Genomic DNA, 25,121 nt, shown 5'->3' with positions numbered 1-25,121 from the left:
CCATTTCAAAATACATGCAACATCAATAAACATATGCAAGCCCATTTGGGAGACTACTCAACCCACCAACCGCTACACTCCACCCGCATCAGCCCCTACACTCCATGTGGGGAATAGTTCAACCCACCCAAATTTCTACACTCCACAGCTTGCAGCCTTGCTTTGCTCAGCTATCAGAATTTGAGGCAAAGCCTCCAAGACGTGGATGTGCCACTTTCAAGACATCCTCCATCAATATCCCATCCCATGCATCGATAACAACATGGTATGCAGTAAATAACAACAGTCAAACATGCAATTAGGTCAATTTAACCCTAGGGGTATCTATAATTTATCTATTTTAGGGTTTTTCATGCATACTCCTACCTTTCACGTACTAACAAAATCACTTACCGAGGGTTCTTACCGAATTGGGCCCGTTGGCCCTTTATTTCAAATTTTGGCCCATTAAGCCTAAAAATATCGAGGGCACAGAAATCATGCACTTTGCAGTCCAAACATTGCAGCTTACCAAAACCATTAATCGATTTACCTCACGAGCATTCGCACACTGGAAAATCTACAAAATTCCGGTTTTAGGCATTTTGGCTTTTCGGCTTTTGCCGATCTAGACTAAGAAAGGGTGTCAGTTACACACCTATTTTATGACGATTCATTGACGAGATCCACGCATGAACTACCTACAATTATATTACTACCACATTAATCTACTACCAAAGCGAACTACATAATAACTCCTTACTTTATTCGACCATAGCACCTTAGGCACTGGCAATCCTACCTTTGCCGATGTTTGCGACTAGACTTAGATACTGTTCCTCCACTTGTCCAAGCCCTTGACCAGCAGCCTCTAGATCATATTATTATCAAGACAAAATAGTTATCACAACCCCTTAGGGCTACAAGTCCAAGTCGACAGCCTCCCTAACCTTTAGGGGTTTCGGTTTTTCTAAAATACGAAATAAAGACTAGATTGACAAGACTTACCACCGGTTCATTCGGTCAATGATCCCAATTAATTTCTACTCAATTCTGATCCTGATCTAAGCCCTCAAATGATAACAAAAGTCGAGCCTTCAGTGGTCTCACTATTCGGCCAAGTCCCTAAGAGAGTGGGGTTTTCGGCTTTTGTTGAAGCTGTGTAAAGAAAGATGAAATAGGAGGGTTCTGCGATGGTCTTGTCGACAGAACCTTGAGGTTTAGAGAACTAGAGAATCGGTCAAGAATGATGGAAAAGATAATAAATTTGGCTAGAAGAAATCGGTACAGAAGAAAGTATGGGTTTCGGGATTTTGGCTTTTTATGGCAATGGCTATGAAGGTTTTTAGAAACGTTTGAAGCAAAAGATAGAGATGCACAGGTGGTTAGGGAGATTCGGCTATGGAGGAAAAGAAGAAAAAGAAAAATTTGAAGAGGAGAGGAGAAAAGAAAGAAGAGGAGAATGGTCAGCAAACGGCTCAACTTTCCCCCTAATGCTGAATTTATACTGGCACTTAACCTAGCCGAAGTTTGCCTCCCAAAAGAAACCTTTGGCCGGCCAACTCTTGCTCCTCAAGAGTCCACTATTCGTCCATCACTACTCTCCCCAATCAGCTCCTAAATCCTCTCCCTTATCCCTTCCTTACTCAATCCCTTGAGCAATTTAAACTCCTCCTGATAGTCTTTCACTTAGGTTCCATTACTTACCTTTTCTGCACATAAAAATTAATATCACTAATTTGCTTACCTTGCGACTCGAACCTTAGCTCTCCTTGGTCATCCACACGCCACCTCTCAAGCCCCCAAGTGACGCTACAAGCCAACTTACCACGGGCTTCCTTGTGTTTTATTTTACCCAACTAATACGTTAAAGCCCAACTAACCAGAACCCCTTTTTCTATAAAATTAAAATTAACTAAAATTACCGGATTTAACTTAAACTTGGGCTTTCTAGAGACCCACTAACCTGATTAAATCTACGCCAAGCTGACAGAACACCAAAATTTAAAATTTGCCAACATTCATAGAATTCCCGAAAATTTGGGGCGTTACAGATTGTCTCGTCGCTATCCTAAAATTGCACCTACTGCAAAATCACTTGCATCGCACATTAGTTCGAAAGGTAAATTCCAATCTAGTGCGATCATAATTGGAGCATCAATCAATTTATCCTTTAAATTATAATTGGAGCATCAATCAATTTATCCTTTAAAGTATTAAACGCTGCTAAACATCCCTAATCAAAATTAAAGGGCACATCTTTTTCTAGTAATTTAGTCAAAGGCTTAGCTATTTTAGAAAAGTCTTTAATAAATCTTCTATAAAACCCAGCATGTCCTAAAAAGCTTCTAATAGCCTTAACCGAACTAGGGGGAGGTAGTTTTTCAATGGTTTCAATTTTGTATTTATCAACCTCAATCCCTTTACTAGAAATTTTATGTCCTAAAACAATACCTTCTTGAACCATAAAGTGGCATATTTCCTAGTTAAGTACAAGGTTCATTTCCTCACATCTTATTAGAACTCGTTCTAAATTTTTAAGGCAAAGATGGAAAGAGTTATCGAATACTGAGAAGCCATCCATAAATACCTCCATGATATCTTCTACGAGTTCGTCAAAAATGGCCATCATGCAGCGTTGAAAAGTAGCAGGAGCATTGCATAATCCAAAAGGCATTCTACGATAAGCAAATGTAGCGTACAAACATCTAAATGTCGTCTTTTCTTGATCTTCAGGAGCTATTGGGGTTTGAAAATAACCAAAGAGTCCGTCTAAAAAGCATTAGTACATGTGCCCTAATAATCTTTCCAATATTTGGTCAATGAATGGCAGGGGGAAGTGATCTTTTCTCGTGGCATCATTCAGCTTCCTATAGTCAATGCAAACTTTCCAACCTATGACTGTCCTTGTTTGGATTAATTCATTCTTCTCATTGGCTACAACAGTCATGCTTCCTTTCTTAGGAACAACTTGTACTGGACTTACCTAAGAATTGTCAGAAATAGGATAAATAATTCCAGCATCTAGGAGTTTAATTACCTCAGATTTAACAACTTCTTCCATGTTGGGGTTTAGTCATCTTTGAGCTTGCATGCATGGCTTATATTCATCTTCTATTAAAATTTTGTGGGTGTAAAAAGAAGGGCTGATCCTTTTAGGAGGTTCTTCAATAGAAGGTTTTTGCTTAAGTTTATCATTTGCCTTAATACCCTTATATTTCGCTTGTCTTGGGAAGGGCTTATTGGAATTTAGTTCAGCTTTTATCTTTCCTATCTCAGAATCATCATCATTTACCTCCTCTCTTTGAGCAAGACGCAGTTCCAACGTGTCCTTATGTATAATTTCCTGAAAAGAATCTTGAGTAGCATGATCAATAGAGTCAATAAAAAAAACATGAGTCATCCTGTTCCCTAGAAAATCTCATGGCATCATAAATTTTAAAAATAATCTTCTCGTCACCTACTGTAAGCACAAGTTTACCATCACCCACATCAAAAACAACCCTAGTAGTGGCTAAAAATGGACAACCTAAGATTAAAGGCATTTCAACATCTTCATCCATGTCAAGCACAACGAAATCAACAGGGAATATAAATTTATCTACTTTTACAAGTACGTCTTCTATAATACCCCTAGGATATTTAATAGATCTGTCAGCTAGTTGAATACTCATCCTAGTGAGTTTAGGTTCCCCAAGACCAAGTTTTTTAAACATTTTATATGGTATCAGATTAATGCTATCGCCTAAATCAGCTAGTGCCTTATCAACATTCAAACTACCAATTAAGCAGGGAATAGTAAAACTTCCTAGATCTTTCAGTTTGGTTGGCAGTTTATTTTGGAGTATGCCCATGCACTCCTCATTAAGTTCCACTATAGATAAGTCTTCAAACTTTCTTTTATTTATTAGATGCTCCTTTAAAAAATTTTCATATGTAGGCATCTGCGATATAGCTTCAATAAAAGGTAAGTTATTATATAGTTGTTTAAAAAGTTTAAGAAATTTACCGAATTGTGCATCCATGCGGTCTTTCTTCAACTTTGCTGGATATGGGATTGGTGGTTTGTATTCTTTTGGCATTGGATTGTCATTGTTTTCGGGTTTTCCCTCCTTTCCTTCGGTTTTGTCAGCTTCTTGTGGTGGTTTCTTTTCAGATTCAGCTAACACTTTCCGACTCCTTAGTGTAACTGCTTTCACATGTTCTTTTGGATTAGGTTCGGTGTTACTAGGTAGACTTCCTGGTGGTCTCTCTAAAATCATCTTAGCCAACTATATAATTTGATTCTCGAGCCCTTGGATTGATGCTTGCTGATTTTGAAGTGCAGTTTCAGTGTTTTGAAAACGGGTTTCCACTACTGAAATAAATTTTGTCATCATCACCTCAAGGTTGCTTTTTCTCTTGCTGGTAAGGTTGTTGTTGGAAGCCTAGAGGGGTGGTGGTCTCTGATTCCCTTGGCCTCCCCATGAGAAATTTGGGTGGTTCCTCCAACCTACATTGTAAGTATTACTATAAGGATTATTTTGAGGTCGAGGATTATTACCCATATAATTCATTTGTTCATTCTCCATGTTGTGGCTATAGGGTGGGTATTCTGAATTGCTTGTTCCACCTCCACTTGCATCGCACTGCATTACTAGATGAACCTATGAAGAACCAAGTAAACCATCAATTTTTCTATTGAAAAGTTCTACCTGATTAGAGAGCATAGTAACCGAATCGACGTTAAACATGCCGGCTGCTTTCGTCGGCTTTGTCCTCATGACTTGTCACTAATAATTATTTAATGACTTCAGGTGTCTTATTATTAATAGTCCCACTAGCAACTGCATCAATTATCTGTCTAGACGAAGGATTCAAGCTGTTGTGAAAAGTTTGAACCTATAGCCAAAGTGGTAGCCCATCGTGAGGGCACCTTCTCAATGGATCCTTGTATGTCTCCCATGCATCATAGAGTGTTTCTCAATCCATCTGCACAAAAGAAGAAATATCATTCCTTAGTTTAGCTATTTTAGCCGGCGGGAAATATTTAAGCAAAAACTTTTCGGTCATTTGTTCCCAAGTGGTGATTGATCCTTGTAGTAACGAGTTCAACCACTGTTTAGCCTAATTCCTCAATGAAAAAGGAAATAACCGAAGACGAATGGCATTGTCAAAAATGCCATTGATCTTAAAGGTGTCGCAGAATTCCAAAAAGTTTGCTAAATGAGTGTTTGGATCCTCATCCTGCAAACCATTAAACTGAACAAACTGTTGTATCATTTGAATCGTGTTAGGTTTTAGTTCAAAATGACTTGCAGCAATAGCAGGTCTAACTATGCTCAATTCAGCTCCTGTTAAACTAGGTTTAGCATAATCATACATAGTACGAGGAGCAAGATCATGATTTACTGGGTTCGCAATAGCCACAGGAGGTAGTGGATTATTATGATTATCAGCCATCTCCTCAGTTGTGGGTTGAATATCGTCCTCTTGCCCTTCCTCTATGTATCGTAGGCTTTGTCTTATATCTCTTCGATTTCTGTGAGCTGTGCTTTCGATCTCACTATCAAAAAGTAGAGGTCCTGATGGGTTTCTTCTAATCATAAACTATAAAACCCTGCCATAAGTAAATAAAAGAAAATTTAGTGATATAAACAAAATTAAAATTAAATTAAATTGCAATAAAACAAATGGCTAAAGTAATAAAAATTAAGTGTTCCTAATATCTTAGTCCCCCGACAACGGTGCCAGAAACTTGATGGTCGTGAAACTAACTAATAATTCGACTTAAGGCAAACGCACCTATCGAACAGTAGTATAGTTATGGTGAGACCAGAATATCGTATCCACGAGGACTAAAAGTACTAGTAGTCATTCTCTTTTTATTATCTAGCCTAAGAATTTAAGGGTGTTTTTAAACTAAACTAATTTTTTAATTTATTTAATATCACGACAGAGGCGAAAGTTGGAAAATACTTTATTAAAACCAATTGAGAAGACAATACCCAAGAAAGAATCCACCTAGACTTCACTTATTACCTTTGACTTAGATGATTTAGTCACTTGACTTATTTCGTAGAAATCCCTAATTTATGTTAATATCTCGCTCGAGACTAAGAATAACTGACTTTAAGTTGATTAATTGAAATCTCTTTCTAATTAAAACCCCTATTGTCACATTAACTAGATCTATGGATTCCCTTTTTAGATTTGACTCTAATCTGGCGGATTTCTGTCATCCTATCTCTAGGATTGCATTCAACTCCGCTCAATTATGAATGATCTACTCTTAAATAGGGACTTTTTCTCCACTAAATAAGCACATCAAAAACCTGGATTAATGTCTTGAAATATTAAAGCAAGAATTAAAACTCATAATTAAGAATAAGAACAAGTATTTATCATATAAATCAAAGCATAATAAGATTCGTCATAGGGTTCATCTCCCTTAGGTATTTAGGGAGTTTAGTTCATAATAATAATGGAAAACATCTCAAAGTTTAGAAAACAACAAAACATAAAGAAACACAAGAACTTCTAGAAAATTGGATGGAAATCTTCAGTCTTGATGTAGATCTTGGCTTCGAGGTGATTTCGATGGCTAGTCGCGAGTATTTTCTGCCTCCAACTCTGTGTGTCACTCTCATCCTCTTCTAAGGTCTTTATATAGACTTTTGAATGCCCAAATTAGCCTAAAATAAGCCTTTTCCGAGCAGAACTAGACTTGGGCTCGACAGGGACATGGCCGTGTGGCACGCTCGTGTGTAGATGCTCAGGCCGTGTTCAATTCTGACTTGGATTAATGTCGACACAGCCATGATACACGGGTGTGTGGTCTACCTATGTGTCACACACGGGCGTGTGGATTACCCGTGTGGAATTGTGTAGGACCTGTGAAATTTAGGCCCAATTTGTCCATTTTTGGCCCGTTTCTCACTCCTTTTGTTATCCTAAGCTTGCCTAAGTATAAAACATGAATTTAAAGGATTAGGAGTATCAAATTCAATAAAATCAAGGAAAAAATCATCCATAAATATGCCCAGCATGGGGTAAAAATATGTATATATTATGGTTTATCACCTTCCAATCGGTTATCAACTTTTACCTTCTCCTTGGGTCATTGGCCGAATACTCCCTTCCTCTTTTCTTCTATTCCTTCGGCTTTTATTGAGATTTCCCCTTACATTGGTAAAACTTAATATCTTCTTCTCTTTCCCTCATTTCTTTCCTTCGATTCTCTTCTCTTTCTATGTTCTGTATTAGCCGAATATTTTCCCCTTTACTCTTTTATTGTTATTTCGATTCAGTATGTGTTCTATGATAAAGCGGTATGTGCTCATGTTTTCCCTCTTGTTTCTCTACCGTTAGGATCTTTCTTCTAACAATTATTTTCTCTATCGATTACTGTTAGGGGTGTGATTGTTCCATCTCGTGCCTCCGGTCAAGGGACTACTTTCGTTGTTGGCCGAATACTGCTACCCTCCACTCTTAGTTCTACATTTCGGTAAGTGGTTCACTTGGTTCAAGTTATTTTTGTTTAGGGTCTCAGTTAACAAGAATAAGTTGTAATACAAATTTTGCCAAGGATCTTAAAGTCAATCTTGGACAACAGTTTAAGTGGGTTAAATCGCATTTGCTCAATCAAGGCAGGTAACAATTAACACTTTGGGACTAAGTGTTAATAAGAGGGGCTTTTAACCCTAGTGATTAAAGACTGATTGAATACCTTGAATGAATGTAGGCTTGGAGCATGGACGTTTGGCACTTTTTCACAAACAGGTGTGTAATCACACTACAATAACTGTTAATCAGTAAAAGCTGAAAAGTATGTCTACTGACGCTACACGAGTGTACGCTCACTCGTGTGCTGATCTGAATGCATAAAATGTGGGCGTTTGATCGTAAAGGCCATCATGAGCGATTTCATAAGCATAGGTCGTTTTGGGCCTTGTCGTACCGAAATGCGCCATGTGGGTCCCACAGGCTCATGGGCCCTACACGGGTAAACCACACGGACATGTGGAGATTATTGGGCCAGGCTGTGTAGTTCACACGGCCAAGGTCATTTTTGGGCTTTATGGGCCACACGGGCGTATGGGCCCACATGGGCCGCATTATGGGCTTTGGATCCATTATCATTATTTGACTATTAAGGTTGCACGGGTCGCTCAAGACGACTGTGGACCTACTGTTGGGTCAGTAAGTACACCTCAACCCCATACTGATGAAATGACTATTATACCCCTATGAGGTAAAATGATTGATATACCCCTGTGATATGTATGACTATATTCAAGCATGACATTCTTGCATACACGTATGATATTATGACATGACATGTTGCATGGGGGTGGGTTTGATATATTTGAAGAAAGTCTACTGTACTACCAGCTCTGCTATAACTACTGTTTAATGTCGTAACCGGTGCTATATTTTGGAGTGTAGGGATGGGTGGGTCGATTTTATCCCACATGGAGTGCAGGGCTGAACGGAGTGGAGTGTAGAGGATGGAAAGGTAGGATTTCTGGTTTCACTTCTGTTGCTTACTGAAATGGGCTAAGGCCCACACTGATACTAAAATGGGCTATAGCCCTAACTGATACTGGACTACCACTGAAACGGGCTTAGGCCCGAACTGTATTTGCCTACTATTTGACTGACTATTGTAAAGGAATTGCACACTGAGTTTTCATAAACTCACCCTTTTTCTTTCCTGTGCAGGTAATCCTTAGGCAGATTGGTGCTGCGAAGGACTCGTTGAAGGCCACACAACTGCTTTTGTTTCTGTTTTAACCTTTTAATCTTTAAGCCATTTAATTTGGGGTATTTGTTATGTAAAGGCCATTTTAACGTTTTACTTTTGATTTGGGTTTTATTTATCTTGGATCAAGTCCGTTAGAAGTAGGTTGCGATTTTTCATAAGATTAAATGCTTTCAAAACACCACGCCATTGCAACATACACTAAAAGCTTCAGCAAGAAAACTTTGTTTTTAAGGTGCAATAACAACCTAAAATGAATAAACTTTTTGCTAAACCCACTTGAGCTTTTAACAACGAACAAGATACCCTAAAGTTTTGTAAAAGATCACCACGAGGGTTTTTATATATAGTATGGATTTTTCAACAGAATGATGCTTTTCAATTCACACTTCAATGTTACATCACAGATTCGACCATAAGGTCTAGGCCGGGTTTGAGGTGTTATAGACATGGTAGATTGTTAAATTTTTTACTATGGTTTTTCAAAAATTAAATCAATTTTTGAAAAAGTTTTAAAGACTTTTAATTTTAAAAATTGTACTGATTTATAAAACTGTCAAAATTGTTAGTTTTTAAGAGGCAGTTAAGCCAAATTTTAAAAATCACCCTAATAAACACCCACCTACAATTTTATTCACGTAAAAGCTTATCTTTTGTTTTGTCTTTGTCTTCCTTTTGCTCTCCCAACTCTCCTAAATGATTTTAAATTCCAACTCCTAATCTCTTTTGATTTTTATCATCCCTCAAGCTATAAACCTCCATTGAAACCAAGAAAAAAAAAACAAAAACACTTCTCCATTGTCAAGCTTTCAGGTTTTTCGGGTTTTTGATCAAAAGCTTGATTTTCATCAAGTAAGGTAACAATTCATCTTCCCATTAGTTTTAAATGTTATTTAGTCTTTGAAACCAATTTTTTAGCCATTAAATTGCATGTTTTGAATAAAACCCAAAATTTAGCTCGTTAATGGTGGATTTTAAGATTTTGAGTAAAAATGTGGTTTCAAAGTATTTCTTTAATTAGTTTTGACATGATTTATAGGTTTCCAAATTTACTTTGAAGTTTCGTTAAACATTTCTTGAGCTTTAATGAATTTTCAAGAAATAGCCATAAAACATGTCAAAAAAGTCGATACCATGAATTGAGTATTTTATTGTAGTTTAGAGGTTTAGATTTAGTTTTAGGTGAATTATAAGATGAACAAAACTGGTTTTAGGTGAAAATATTAAGTGTAGATTGAGATATTCAAATTTAAATTTTTCTATGTTATAGGTTTTGGGTACATGGGAACGTAAGCTTATGTTTTTTTTTTTTTTTGCTTATGGTGAGTTCTTAGCTGCTTATTGAATGCATTGTTGTGTGAATTGTTTTGTTGAAGTTTTGGATTTTATAGGACGTTCTATGAATAGATATAAAGGCAAGGAAAAACTAGTTTGGGGTTTTGACTTTTTGACGAAAGCGTAATCTGTGAGTGTTTGGAATAACTGCTGGTGGACATGATTCAATGTGTTATTTCGAAATTTAGTAGTAGCCTAAACCCCTATTCAAAATTTTGAGTGTAAGCTTTCTAATACCTATTGTAACACCCCATACTCGGCCCTAATCTGGCATGTCACATTGAAGTGTTTTTTGAAAACCATGTGCTCATTGAAAACCTTTCTTACTATTTAAAACCTCTGGATATTTTAAAACTTGTGAAACGTTAATTCCCTTAAAACCTTACTTGCTGCAGAAGCTTAATTTTAAACAGTTGCGGAAACGTGATATTTTGAAAACCAATTATTGTTTTGGAAAACCGCGTCCTACTTCTAACAGATATTAAGCATACTAAATAAATTTTCCAAATAAAAAGTTAAGAAAATAAAGAGGCCTTAATACAACCCAAATCAAAAACCAAAGTGCATAACTAAATAAATGAAATAGAAAAAAATGTGCAGTTGTGTGGTCATCTCCGAGTCCCTCTACGACACCGATCCACCTAATGCTGGGGATAACCTGCACAGTTAATAAACGGGGTGAGTTTATGAAAACTCAGTGTGTAATCCCCTTACTAGAGTAACAGTCAGTAAACAGACAAAATTCAGAATCAGTCTGGGCTGAAGCCTATTACAATAATAGTGCATACAGTAACGGTTGAGCCTGAACCCTATTCAATAACGGTGGCTTTGGGCTTTAGCCCATATTAGCCTCAGTTAGGCCGAAGCCCACATCGCAATAATATCACAATAATATCATACATGCAATGTTGTGCAACCCACCCCAATAATCCAACCGCTACACACCAACTCCGTCCTCCGGTACACATCATGTGGGGATATAAATATCGACCCACCCATCTGATACACATCAATGGTCGCCCAGTTACGGTACTACCTTCATTGTAGCAAGCTGCTAATCAAATATTGGCACATAGCCTTAGGCAAATACGTTTGGCACACAACCATAATCTGGTTCGTACAGAGCCATTTGTAGGTTGGCATAAAGCCATAGTCAGAATAATTGGCTTTAAGCCATCGATAGCTATATCATGTTAGGCACATAGCCATCAACGATGTTAATATAGTCAGCACACAGCCTCGGTTAATTATGATCGACACAGAGTCATCAATAATCATATATTGGGCTTAAAAGCCACTTGTGGATCCACGGTCGTCAAGCAACCATGCGATCCTTAATCGGTGGATCCACGATCATTAAGAAACCATGCGATCCTTAATCGGTGGATCCACAGTCGTCAAGCAACCATGCGATCCTCAATTTCTTCCTCTGTTTCATAATCCCCACCCATGTGCAACATAATATTATATGAATGCAACAAATATACACACGACATACAAAATCATACAAATCACAATCACAACAGTCCAATCACAATCATACATTCTCAGCCAAAACATAGTCAAATCAATCAAATTGTATTATCAATGAGTCATATACCCTAGAGGGGTAGAACGATCTTTTTACCTATTAGGGGTATTTTAGTCATTTCACCCTACAAGGGTGTATTGGTAAATTTACAAACCAAGGGTATTTCGATAATTTTGCAAACCAATGGTATTTTTGCAATTTTTGAAAGTCAAAGGTATTTTTGTAATTTTGTAAATCAGAGGTATTTTTGTAATTTTCCAAATTAAGGGTATTTCGGTAATTTTCTAAATTAGGGGTATTTTGGGAATTTTATAAATTGAGGGTATTTCGATAATTTTATAAGTCCATGGTATTTTGGTAATTTTACAGGTAGAAGGTATTTCGGTAATTTCACAAATCAGGGGTATTTTGGTAATTTTACAAACCAAGGGCATTTTGGTAATTTTGTAAACCAATGGTATTTCAGTAATTCTACCCTACAAGGGCATTTCAGTAATTCTATCCTATAAGGGCATTTCAGTAATACTAGCTTACAGATATGAGATTCACGTAGACCAATCCAATATTTACTACACAATCATACAATTTATCCACTTGTGATATGTGGTTGTGATAACCGTTGTAACACCCCGAACCCGAGACCGTCGCCGGAGTCGAACACGAGGTGTTAACAGGCTTCAAACCACTTATTGAGAATTTCCCAGACAAGCTGCCAATCTGTGTACTAGTCGCTTCAAAAATCATAACTTGGGTTTTACCACTTGAAAACCAGTTTCGTAATTTTTCCCTGAAACTAGACTCATATGTACATCTACAGATTTTTTTCTAGAATTTTTGGTCGATCCAATTAATAAATTTTATTAGTTAAAGTCTCCCATGTTACAGGGGTCGACTACACTGACCTTCGTGCGTTACAACTCGAATAACTCCCTGTGCAGGGCTTCAATACTGATAGCGTTTGTTTCTATAGAAACTAGACTCAAATAGGAATTTATACATATATGGTATGACTCCTAATTATCTCTGGTTAGTTTATAATGAATTTCCAAAGTCGGAACAGGGGATCCAGAAACCGTTCTGGCCCTGTTTCACGAGAACTTTAATATCTCTTAACATATAACTCATATGACCGTTTCGTTTCTTCCATATGAAAGTAGATTCATCAAGGTTAATTTACAGAATTTATTCACTATTTAATACCATTCCTACTATTTTTAGTGATTTTTCACATCCACATCACTGCTGCTGTCAGCATCTGCCTTTAAGGTTGGCTTTACCTATTTCATGATTTCCATGATTCAATTGGCCCTTTTTGCATACATAGCACAAGTGTGATCATGATTAACCATTCCAATGGCTAATCGTTCAAAACAATTCCATACCTCATAATGATCAACATACCAACGATTATAGTACTATGCTAAAACGATATAAGCCATTTTCGCATGGCTATCCAAGTTTACACAAAACCGAAAGGTACATGACCTACAACAAAAGGGTAGTCCTATACATGCCATTTCAAAGTTCAACCAAAATTGTACCAAAATGGGGGCTTTGATAGTGTGGAGACTTCGACTTCCAAAAATCCCGAGTCCGATGGTGACGAGCCAAAATCTATAAACAAAGAAACAGAGAAAACGAGTAAGCAATTTATGCTTAGTAAGTTTGAGCAAGAAATTCCAACACAACAAAAGCATAGCATTCAGAAGCTAACGGATAATTTCATATGCACAAATTCTCAATATCCTACTCATTTCACATTCCAACCCCTATGTTCATACATAAGGGATCATCTTAACCAAATACTGGAAACTCATTACTCGACTAGCGAATATTATTCGAAGGGAATAAACTAATTCAAGCACATACGAACATACCTCATTGCTGGAATTTTTCAAGCGTATTAACTGAAAATTTTACAGCAAGATCGCTCATTCTCGAATCACGTACCTTCAGAATTTAACTGGACATAACGATTCACTCAAATGCCTTCGGGACGAAGCCCGGTTATAATGACTCGCACGAATGCCTTCGGGACTTAACCCGGGTTTAGTAACTTACACAAATGCCTTCGGGCTTAGCCCGGATTTATTAACTCGCACGAATGCCTTCTGATCCTAGTCCGGATATAGTCACTTAGCACAAAGCCTTGGGACTTAGCCCGACATCATTCAATAACCGAGCACAATTATCAATCAATTATGACACATTCGTATTTCATTTTCAATAGCAAAACTCAAACACAAGGCACTTTTCACACTTGCAATTTCGCTCAATAGCCACACACAAAGAGCATGATTTTAATTTGCTTTAAACATGATCTAATCAATTTAGAATTTAAGCTCTATTACTCAAGAACTTACCTAGGATGTCGTCAAACGATTTCAATGGCTATTCGACCACTTTTTCCTTCCCTTTGTCGGATCTAGTTCCCCTTTGCTCTTGAGCTTAATTTAACAAATAAATCGATTTAATCATTTGAGTATAGAAAGAGGAATTCAAGGTACTTAGTCAATATATATACTCATTAGGCATCAAAGTCACATATGTACGAAATCATGAATCGAACTCAACACATTAGTTAATATTCCTCTTAGCCGAATTTTCTAAGCCAAGAATAGGCATCAATATGCTTGCCTCTAACCGAATGCATGCACACCAATTTCCCTCATGTGGCCGAATATGCATGTCCATGTTGAGGCCAATTATACACTTAATACCACACAAAACAGCATACATTTTACTAACTAACGATTACATATCGTAGCTTAACACACATCTCTCATTTACTTCATAACCGAAACATCATCACAAGCAAATATACACCTTGAAATAGAATATATGTCATACCAATACATCATGTACAAACATATATACATATATATGTGCTAGAGCCGAATCTCAAGTTGATTGTAAATAATCATGAACATAATTTCAAAACACAAATCTTACTTTCCATGCAATGAGCATAAATCACACCTTTGGATGTACCATGGCCGAATACATCACAACACCATAATTTTGGTCATGATTAAACAAAGAACTTGATGTCTTACTCAAAAATACTAAAAAGAAAGTCCAAGAGCCATCAATCCACCATCACATATATCATTAGCAAGCTTCATATTTAACATGCAATGGCATTAACACAAAATCCACCTTGGCCAAATACCATCCCCATGATATAACAAAGGTTTGAACCATGGGCTAACAAGAGCATCAAGCTATCCACTAAAAACATGCATGAATCTCATGGCACAACCTCAAACATACCTTAATCTTGATGCAAGTATAGCCAAACCTCTTCCAAACCAAGCATGAAGCAAAATTCCTCCCTTCCCCTCTAGTATTTTCGGTCAAGAGAGAATGAAAAATGGATGAACAATTTTTTTTCTTTTCTCTTCCTCAATACACGACAATGGGGGGGTTCACTCACACACACATTTTTTTTTCTTTCTTTATTACCCATACTTATTTGTTTATTGTTTCTCCCTAATGCACCAACAAAACATGTTTCATGACATGTTTAGCCCATACTCCCTTGTCATGGCCGGCCACTAGAACTTGGGGGGGGAAATTTGACATGCAAGTCCTCCCCTTTGACTACATGCACTATTAGGTCCTTATAGATCATCCTATCACTTTTCAAAAGTGTCACACAAGTCCTACTAACTGAATTCACATGCAATCGGCTAAATCGAAGCTTGAAATTTTCACACATTCATAATTACATATTCTAGACAATAAATATTACGCTCAAACATTTCGGTGACTCGGTTTAGCGGTCCCAAACCACTTCCGACTAGGGTCAATTTTGGGTGTCACAACTCTCCCCACTTAAGAAATTTTCGTCCCCAAAATCTTACCGTAAATAGGTTTGGGTAACGCTCTTTCATAGAGTTCTCGGGTTCCCAAGTAGCTTCTTCCATCCGTGTTTGAGCCATAACACTTTTACTAACGGAACCCTTTTGTTTCGCAACTCCTTTATTTCACGAGCTAGGATACGAATCGGTTCTTCTTCATAACTCATATCGGCTTGAATTTCAACCTCGATGGACTAATTACGTGCGACGGATCGATCTATAGCGTCAAGCATCGAAACATGAAAGACGTCGTGAATCTTTTCAAGTTCAGGGGCAAAATCAAACGATACGCGAATCGGACCGACTCGTTCGGATATCTCATATGGCCCGATGAACCTCGGACTCAATTTGCCCTTGCGCCCAAATCGAGTATCTTTTCCAAGGTGAAACTTTAAGAAACACTTTATCTCCCACCGATACTCGATGTCTTTTCGCTTCAGATCCGCGTCGACTTCCTCGACGATCGGAGGCTATCTTCGATTTTCACGGATTGCTTTTACTTTGCTCAAAGATATTTAATCAAATCCACTCGAAAATTTTGCTTTCACCGAGCTCGGTCCAAAACAATGGTGTACGGCATTTACGCCCGCATAAGGCCACATAAGGCGCCATCTTAATACTTGATTGAAAACTATTGTTGTGGCGAATTCAATCAAAGGTAAATACCGCTCCCATGAACCACCGAACTCGAGGATGCAACATCTCAACATATCCTCAAGTATCTTAATTATCCGCCGGATTGACCATCGGTTTGAGGGTGAAAGGCGGTCTTTGAAATGCAACTTGGTACCCAAAGCTTCTTGCAATTTCTTCCAAAATCGCGAGGTGAACCTCGGATCTCTATCCGACACAATGTAAATCGGTACTCTGTGTAATCTCACAACCGAGAAACGTATAATTCAGCTAGTTTATCCAATGAAAAATCCGTGCACGACAGGATAAAGTGAGCCGACTTAGTCGGTCTATCAACAACAACCCAAATCGCATCCTTCTTACTTGCTGACAATGGCAGTCCGGACACAAAGTCCATTGTGACTCGATCCCATTCCACTCGGGTATCGTGATCGGCTGAAGTAACCCTGAAGGCACTTGATGTTCCGCTTTCACTTGTTGACATATTAAAATCTCGAAACAAAGTTGGAGATGTCTCGTTTCATACCATGCCACCAAAACTGACGTTTCAAATCGTTGTACATCTTCGTACTCCCCGGGTGGATTGCCATTCAGCTACAATGGGCTTCGTTCAAAATTATCAAAATAAGTTCCGAATTCCTTGGAACACACAGACGACTTCTGAACCTCAAACAATCGTCATCATCAATTTGAAACTCCGATTCCTTGTTTGGAACACACTCACCCGCTTTTGCAACCAACTCATCGTCAACTTTACGAGCTTCACGAATTTGATGAGTCAACAATGGTTTGGCCTTTAATTCGCTACTAACACATTGTCGGGTAGAATAGACAAGTGTACATTCATCGCTCAGAAAGCAAACAAGTGATTTCCGCTTAAGGCGTCCGCAACCACATTAGCCTTTCCCGGTGATAATCAATGACAAGCTCATAATCTTTTAACAACTCGAGCCAACGTCTTTGTCGCAGATTTAAGTCTCTCGAGTCATCAAATATTTGAGACTTTTGTGATCCGAATACACATGGCACTTCTCACTAAATAAGTAATTTCGCCATATCTTTAAGGCGAATACGATGGCGACCAATTCGAGATCATGGGTCGGATAATTTTTCTCATGTGGCTTTAATTGTCTCGACGCATAGGCCACAACTCGACCTTCTTGCATCAATACGCAACCTAACCCAAGTAGGAGGCGTCACTATAGATGACAAACTCTTTGCCGATTCGGGCTGCACTAATACCGAGCTTCCGTCAAATGAGTTTTCAATTGATCGAAACTTTTCTCGACACTTTTCCGTCCATTCAAACTTGACATCTTTCAAGCGGTTTAGTTATGGGTGTGGCTATCATCGAGAATCCTTTTACAAACCGTCGGTAGTAACCGCAAGTCCCAAAAAGCTCGAACCTCGAATATTTCTTGGAGGCTTCCAGCTAAGTATGGCTGAAATTTTGCTCTGCCGACTCGAATACCGATCAGATACCACATGACCCAAGAAGCTAACCTCTCTTAACCGTAACTCACACTTGTCAACTTAGCATATAACCGCCTATCCCGTAATATTTGTAACACTAATCCTGTGTGCTCGCATGTTCGGTCTCATCTCTTGAATAAACCAGATGTCGCCAATGAACACAACTACGAACCGATCCAAATATGGTCTAAAATCCGATTCATCAAATCCATAAATACCGTAGGGCATTAGTGAGCCCAAACGGCATCACTAAGAACTCGAGTGACCATATCTCGCTCTAAAGGCGCTTTTGGGTATATCCGATCTCGATTCATGGCGATAATAGCCCGATCTCAAATCTATTTTGAGAACACCGAGGCTCCCTTCATTGATCGAACAAATCATCGATACGCCAGTAATCTAATATTTGTTCTTTATTGTCACTTTATTAAGTCGACGATAGTCGATGCATAACCTAATGGTTCCGTCCTTCTTTTCACAAACAACACCGGTGCACCCCAAGGTGAAAAACTCTAAGCGAGCAAAACCTCTATCCACCAACTCTTATAACCGAGCTTTCAACTCCTTTAATTCCGTTGGTGCCATACGATACGGAGCTATCGAAATCGGTGTGGTCCTGGTACAAGCTCAATACCAAACTCTATCTCCCAACAGTGGCAAACCCGTAATTCTTCGAAAAACATCCGTATTCACAAACCACCGCAGACAGATTCGGTTTTATTTCTAGCTCCTTATCATCGCTACATACGCAAGGTATGCTTCGCACCCTTTCTTACATACTTCGGGCCAACATTGATGATATTACAACCGCAACCCTTCAAGTCCGTAGACTCAAATCGGATCATTTCGTTATTTGCGCACCTCAAATCAATAGTCTTGCTTTTGCAATTCACAACCGCATCATGCACGGTCAACCAATCCAAACCAAGAATAACATCAAATTCATCGAACGGCAAAAGCATCAAGTCCGCGGAAAACAGAACCTCGAATTACTAGGGGCATTTCTTACACACTTTGTCAACCAGCACGAATTCACCCAAGGGATTTGACACCGAATTACGAACTCAGAGACTCAATAGGTAAAGTCTTACTGGATGCTAAGGTTTCGCATATATAAGAGTGAGTAGAACCAGGGTCAATTAAAGCAATCACATTAGTATCAAAGAGAGTGAAAGTACCGGTAATAACATCTGGCGAGGAAGCATCCTCACGTGCGCGTATGGTGTAACACCCCTAACTCGTGACCGACGCCGGTGACGGACACGAGGGGTTAACGGCCAAATCCTTTCAAGATACCCACCAATTTGACATTTCCAGTCAGGCTGGAAAACTGCATCACCGTCGCCTTAAAAATCATATCTCGAGTTTCAAAACTCGGAAACTGGTTTCGTAAATTTTCCCTGAATTTAGACTCATATACCCATCATTGGATTTATTTTTAGAATTTTTGGTTGGGCCAATTGGTACAGTTTATTAGTTAAAGTCACCCATGTTACAGGGATCGACTGCTCTGACCTTCACGCGTTACAACTTGGATATCTCTCTGTACAGGGCTTTAATACTGGTGCCGTTTATTTCTAATGAAACTAGACTCAAAATGAAATCTGTAAATACAAGGCATGACTCCTAATTCTTTCTGGATAATTTATGGTAAATTTTCAAAGTCGCGACAGGGGACCCAGAAACCGTTCTGGCCCTGTCTCACGAGAACTTTAATATTTCTCAGTATACTGCTCATATGGTCGTTTCGTTTCATCCCTATAAAAATAGATTCATCAAGGTTCAGTTCCATAATTTACTCACTATTTAATTCTACTTCTACTATTTTTAGTGATTTTTCAATCTCATCACACTGCTGCTGTCCGCAACAGTTACTGCAGTAGACTATGCCAATTTCATGAATTTTCCCTTGGCCTTAATCATCCATCATACATGACACAAATTATGGCCACCTTATCAAAATTAGAGTTTCTAAGACTCATGGCTATAGGCTCTAGCATCCCACTCGACGACCACATAGGCCATTTTCGCATGGCTTAAAGTTTACAACCCACAATCCGACAAAATATAATAGCCTATACATGCCAAATGTTCTACAACAACAAAAACAATACCACAAGATTTCAGCCGTTGATGACTTCAGCGACGGTCCCGATCACGCAAACAATACGAGTCCGAGAGACCTAAAATGGGTGACAAGAAAAAACACCGAGTGAGTTTACAACTCAGAAGTCATAAGCATTAATCAATCCACCGATAAAGTTACTACTACATGTACAACAAATGAGGCTAGGTACTCGTCCATATCGAATCTATACCATAATACCTCGACCTTTCGGTCCAATCTCGCACCAATTCATACATCCACATTTCATATTCTACACAACAAGATAATCAAGCATTTTTACACATTAACTCATTTTCCAGCACAACCATACACATTTCAATCATCACATAGATTTAAGGCTTACCAATTTCAATCCCCAAGCATGAACGAATTCTCTATTCGTCATGAGCTCGAGGTACTTACCCGATCCGCTGTCCATACTCAATTCAATGGAGACACACCTCCATATATATAGAGTACGCACACACAAGTGCTTACCACTCGATTTCGCACACTTAGTGCCACGTAATTTAAGCTCGCACACACAGTGCCATACCCTCCTAACTCGCACACCCAAAGGTCAGTATTTTTCCAGCTTGCACACTTAGTGCCAAATATTTCCAGCACGCACACTTAGTGCCATATATTTCCAGCACGCACACTTAGTGCCATATATTTCCAGCACGCACACTTAGTGCCAATCTCGCCACCATACACACGTATTGCTCAAGACACATAGTGCCGAAAGCAAACTTTCTACACATTCCACTATTTCTTTTACATTCAACAATTATCCTCATTCCATACACATACAATTTCATTTATACATATATATAGCATTCCATTAAACACAATTGCATAGATTTTCCAATCATTTAAGCAATATCAAACATATGTGCTTAATGACTTACCTTGTCTTTGGGTAAATAATTCCAAGTCGGCTACTCGATGATCTTCGATTTCCCTTGTTGGACGCCTCCCTTAGGATCTTGAGCTTAAACAAATAAATTAACTCATTCAACCGCTTTGGTACATATATTGGTATCCACATTTTAATGATCTTATGACATACGGAACGACATGGTAAAATTTTTATCTTACTACCTTACGTTCTTAGCTATTCGCTAATAGCCTTATGCAATTACCATACTATCAATAATCCAATCATACATACACATATACATATTCGTATATTAGGTAACCACCCTTACTAATTACCCATTTTAGTCAATTTTATACAATCAAGGCAATATCATAAATGGGTATACTTATATAGCCGAATGTGCTAAATTTGATCTAACATCACCTATACACTTGATTGAATGGCGAATACCTATACTATCAATTATAGTGTCACTTTTATTCTTTCAAGCACATAGTTTCCTCCCATGAACACTTGGTCAATTTTCTTTTCTCTTCTAGCATAGCTTCACATCTCAAAATTAAGAGTTGCAAATTACAATTAGGTTACAACAATGCCCATAATTGACCGAATGCCTAAGCTCAACTAAGCCAAAAATTCATTCAACATCTTTTTAATTTGCCCTTCACTATTTTCTTCAATTCATCAAATACAAAGTGGTTTACATCTATTATTAAACCAAACTTGCTAGCACACAACATTCCTTAACCGAATGTTATAAACCCAAGCTACATATATTGTTCATTAAGACCCTTCGATGGCCACATTCGGCACCCCCCCTTATGAACAAACCAATTTCAACCTTCAAAAGAAAAAAAACATATGCACCAAGAGCTTCAACTACTTGGCCGAATATCAAACCTCCAAACAACAAAATTTAATCCATGAAATGAGTAGAACTTGAACTAATCACCTCATTTATACCTAAATTTCCAAGGATTTCAAAGTGCTTACCTCTTCCTAAGCATCATCCAAGCCAAATCATGAACCAAAGAATTCCATTCTTCCTCCTCCTTCAAGTCACGGCAATGGAGAAAAGATGAGCATTCTTTTTTTTCTTTTTTTCTTTTCTTCTTTTACTAACATTATTTTATCTCCAATGACCCATTCCTTATTATTAAAATCTAATTAAACATATATATTGCCCATCAATATCCCATCTTGGCCGGCCACCATTAATAAATTGGGCAATTTGACATGCAAGTCCACCTTTGTGTTAACATGCACTAATAAGCCATTTAAAATTAGCCTATCATATTTCACCATGTCTCACATTGATCCCTATTTAATAATTTCTCATACAATTGGTAAAATTAGAGAATGAACTTCCACATGTGCATGTACACACACAATAAGCATAGAATATAACAATTAATTATTTTTATGACTCGGTTTTGTGGTCCCGAAACCACTTTCCGACTAGGGTCAATTTTGGGTGTCACAACTCTCCCCACTAAAAAATTTTCGTCCCCAAAATCTTACTCAGAAATAGGCTCGGTATCGCTCTTTCATAGAGTCCTCGAGTTCCCAAGTGGCTTCTTCAATTCGTGTTTATGCCACAACACCTTCACTAACGGGATCTTCTTATTGCGCAACTCTTTTACTTCACGCATCATAATGCGAACCGTTCCTCTTCATAGCTCAAATTAGGTCAATCTCAATCTCGATGGAGCAATTACGTGCGATGGATCGACCTATATCGTCAAGCATCGAGACATGAAAACATTGTGAATATTTTCGAGCTCGGGGCAAAATCAAACGATACGCGATCGACCGACTCGTTCGATATCTCATATGGCCCGATGAACTCGGCTCAATTTGCCTTACGGCCAAATCTAAGCACTTTCTTCCGTGGTGAGACTTTGAGAAATACCTTGTCTCCAACCTCGATATTCAATATCTTTTCTTTTCAAATCCGCATACGACTTTTGGCGATCCGGCGACTTTCAAACTTTCACGAATTACTCGAACTTTTTGCTCGGCATCCTTAACTGTGTCAACCTCAAGATTTTTCCTTCACTAAGTTCACCCGAATAATGGGGTACGGCATTTACGATCGTATAAAGCCTCGTAAGGCGCCATCTTGATACTTGATTGAAAGCTATTGTTGTAAGCGAATTCAACCAAAGGTAAATACCGCTCCCATGCCCCACTAAACTCAAGGATGCAACATCTCAACATATCCTCGAGTATTTGAATTATCCGTTCAGATTGACCATCGGTTTGGGGGTGAAAAGTGCTAAAATGCGTTTGGTACCCAAAGCCTCTTGCAATTTCTTCCAAAACCGCGACGTAAATCTTGGGTCTCTATCCGACACGATAGAAATAGGTACCCCATGCAATCGAACAATTTGGGAGACGATAATTCGCCAACTTATCGAGCGAAAAATCCGTGCAGACGAGGATAAATGAGCGACTTGGTCACCTATCAACAATGACCCAAACCGAGTCTTTCTTATTCGAGTCAATGGTAACCCGCATACAAAGTCCATTGTTACTCGATCCCATTTCCATTCGGTATCATGATCGGTCAAGTAATCCCGATGGCACTTGATGTTCCGCTTTCACTTGTTGACATATCGACACCTTGAGACAAATTCGAAATGTGTCGTTTCATACCGCCACCAAAACCGATGTTTCGTGTCATTGTACATTTTAGTACTACCCGTGGATTGACATTCGACTACAATGGGCTTCATTTAGAATTATCGAAATAAGTTCAATTCTTTGGAACACATGACGACTTCTAAACCTCAAACAATCGTCATCATCAATTTGAAACTCGATTCCTTGTTCGTAACACACTCAAATTTCGCTTTTGCAAGCAACTCCTCATCAACTTTCGAGCTTCCCGAATTTGATGAGCCAACAATGGTTTGGCCTTTAATTCGCTACTAACACATTGCCGGGTAGAATAGACAAGTGTACATTCATCGCTCAGAAAGCAAACAAGGATTTCGACTTAAGGCATCCGCAACCACATTAGCCTTTCCGGTGATAATCAATGACGAGTTCATAATCTTTCAACAACTCGAGCCATCGCTTTTGTCGCAGATTTAAGTCTCTCTCGAGTCATCAAATATTTGAGACTTTTGTGATCCGAATACACATGGCACTTCTCACCAAATAAGTAATGTCGCCATATCTTCAAGGCGAACACGATGGCGACCAATTCGAGATCATGGGTTGGATAATTTTCTCATGTGGCTTTAATTGTCTCGACGCATAGGCCACAACTCGACCTTCTTGCATCAATACGCAACCTAACCCAAGTAGGGAGGCATCACTATAGATGACAAACTCTTTGCCGATTCGGCAGTACTAGAACCGAGCTTTCAAAATGGGTTTTCAATTGGTCGAAACTTTTTGACACTTTTCCGTCCATTCAAATTTGACATCTTTCAAGCGCTTTGTCATGGGTGTGGCCATCATCGAGAATCCTTTTACAAACCGTCGGTAGTAACCAAAGAAGCCCCAAAAGCTCCTAACTTCGTAACATTCCTTGAGGTTTCCAATTGACTATGGCCGAAATTTTGTTCGGTCCACCGACACCCCATGCGGACACCACGTGCCCCAAAAGCTAACCTCTTTCAACCAAAATTCACATTTACTCGAACTTTGCGATAACTCGCTTATCTCATAAGATTTGCAACACTAGCCTTAGGTGTTCAAGATGTTCGGCCATCATCTCTCGAATAGACCAAAATGTCATCGATAAATACAATTACGAACCGATCCAAGTATGGCCTGAAAATTCTATTCATTAAATCCATAAACACCGCAGGGCATTAGTGAGCCCAAACGGCATTACCAAGAATTCATAGTGACCGTACCTCGCTCTAAAAGCGGTTTTGGGTATGTTCGATTCTCGGACCCTCAACCGATAGTACCCGACCTCAAATCTATCTTTGAAAACACCGAGGCTCCCTTTAATTGATCAAACAAATCGTCGATTCGTGGCAATGGATATTTATTCTTTATCGTCACTTTATTGAGTTGACGATAGTCGATGCACAACCTCATGGTTCCGTCCTTCTTCTTCACAAACAATACAAAGCGCCCCATGGAGAAAAACTCTCGAGCGAAACCTCTATCCGTCAATTCTTGCAATTGAACCTTCAATTCCTTTAATTCGTTAATGCCATACGATACGGGCTATTGAAATCGGCGTAGTACCGGTACAACTTCGATGCGAAATTCCACTTCTCGAACCGGTGGCAATCCCAGAACTCCTCGGAAAACATCCGAATACTCACAAACCACTGTACCGATTCGAGTTTCCTTTCCGTCTCTTTACTTCCAAACACATACGCAAGGTATGTTTCACACCCTTTTCACATATCTCCGAGCAATATAGAAGATATTATCGCCGCACTCCTTTTAAACCAAGAGACTCGACTCGGACTACCTCGTTATTTGCACTCCTCAAATCAATGGTTTTCCTTTGCGGTCCACCACCGCATCATGTACTGTCACCAATCCATACCAAGAATTACATCGAATTCATCAAATGGTAGAAGCATCGATCGGTAGGA

General features: G+C 38.7%; 1 non-coding gene across 1 annotated transcript; it reads left to right on the top strand.

The window, feature by feature from the left end:
• The first annotated feature begins 4,876 nt into the window (after positions 1–4,876).
• Positions 4,877–4,983, top strand: LOC128289684 (small nucleolar RNA R71). The gene has a single exon (XR_008279329.1). It is a non-coding gene; the product is annotated as a small nucleolar RNA R71 (small nucleolar RNA).
• The last annotated feature ends 20,138 nt before the right edge of the window (positions 4,984–25,121 follow it).

The sequence above is a fragment of the Gossypium arboreum genome, chromosome 2 (assembly GCF_025698485.1).
Source record: "Gossypium arboreum isolate Shixiya-1 chromosome 2, ASM2569848v2, whole genome shotgun sequence".
NCBI classification, from domain to species: Eukaryota; Viridiplantae; Streptophyta; class Magnoliopsida; order Malvales; family Malvaceae; genus Gossypium; species Gossypium arboreum.
This window is presented reverse-complemented; position numbering and strand designations above follow the sequence as displayed.